This window comes from Saccopteryx bilineata, chromosome 1, assembly GCF_036850765.1.
Source record: "Saccopteryx bilineata isolate mSacBil1 chromosome 1, mSacBil1_pri_phased_curated, whole genome shotgun sequence".
Classification (NCBI taxonomy): Eukaryota; Metazoa; Chordata; class Mammalia; order Chiroptera; family Emballonuridae; genus Saccopteryx; species Saccopteryx bilineata.
In genome coordinates this window covers 158510383-158511499 of record NC_089490.1, presented here as the reverse complement: position 1 = coordinate 158511499, position 1117 = coordinate 158510383, and the positions used below count along the sequence as shown (strand labels likewise).

The 1117-nt window shown below is 40.3% G+C and overlaps 1 non-coding gene across 1 annotated transcript; it reads right to left on the bottom strand.

Moving 5' to 3' along the window:
• Nucleotides 1-613: 613 nt before the first annotated feature.
• On the bottom strand, nt 614-827 carry LOC136321494 (small nucleolar RNA U3). The gene has a single exon (XR_010728689.1). It is a non-coding gene; the product is annotated as a small nucleolar RNA U3 (small nucleolar RNA).
• Between the last annotated feature and the right edge of the window lie 290 nt (nt 828-1117).

The following is a 1117-nucleotide window of genomic DNA, read 5'->3' as shown; positions in this document are numbered from 1 at the left end:
TTCAAATGATAATCTCTTCCAGAGACACAGCACAGACATACCCGGAAAGACTGTTTTTTTTCCAGCTATCTGGGCTTTCATTAGGCCAGGCAAGTTGACACATAAAATTAACCATCATGGGTGGTATTAACAGTTTGTTCAATTTGTAGTCCATGCAAAGTGACAATGATACCAGAATTAGTACAGCAGAATGGAAGATTTGCAGAAATAAAAGAGTTGCAATAAACTTGTTTTTTTAATGTATGATCTGCCACTTTCCTCCTAATACGAGAGAACTCACAAGATATCCTTCTCCCAGCTCCTGAAAAATACATGGGTGTGAGAGGACTATCATCTTGTTATTTACGGGGAGGAGGATGGGGAATGGTTTAGACCAGGGGTCCCCAAACTACGGCCCCCGCCGCACTTCCGGAAGGGGCATCTCTTTCATTGGCGGTCAGTGAGAGGAGCATAGTTCCCATTGAAATACTGGTCAGTTTGTTGATTTAGATTTACTTGTTCTTTATTTTAAATATTGTATTTATTCAGTTTTGTCTTTTTACTTTAAAATAAGATATGTGCAGTGTGCATAGGGATTTGTTCATAGTTTTTTTGTTTTGTTTTTTTTTAAACTTCCACTCAGACTGCATTCTCTCCCTCTTACTCTCCCAAAAGAAGAGAAGAACGATCATCAATGGCAAAAGGCAGTTACACAAGCAACACCAAGAGCCGGCTTCACGCTCAGGAGAGAACACTGCAACTCCTCCTCGTGGTTTTGGGTACTCTACATGATCAGAGAAACTTCTCTAGTAACAAACTATAGAAGTGATCCCTGAAAGTATAGTCTTCATAGTTTTTTTTATAGTCCGGCCCTCCAACGGTCTGAGGCACAGTGAACTGGCCCCCTGTGAAAAAAGTTTGGGGACCTCTGGTTTAGACCTTGAGTGCTGAGATTTGAGTTAAGAAAACTTCTCAGTACTTGACACATCATCATCATTCCTGGCAAGAACAACCAAGTGGGAGCCTCTATAACAAAATAAGAAATAAAATTCATATCATGTCTTTAGGGGAATCATAAGGATTAGGACCACCATCAAAGACTAGAATGATGCAGGGATGGCAAGTTTAGTTATCACCA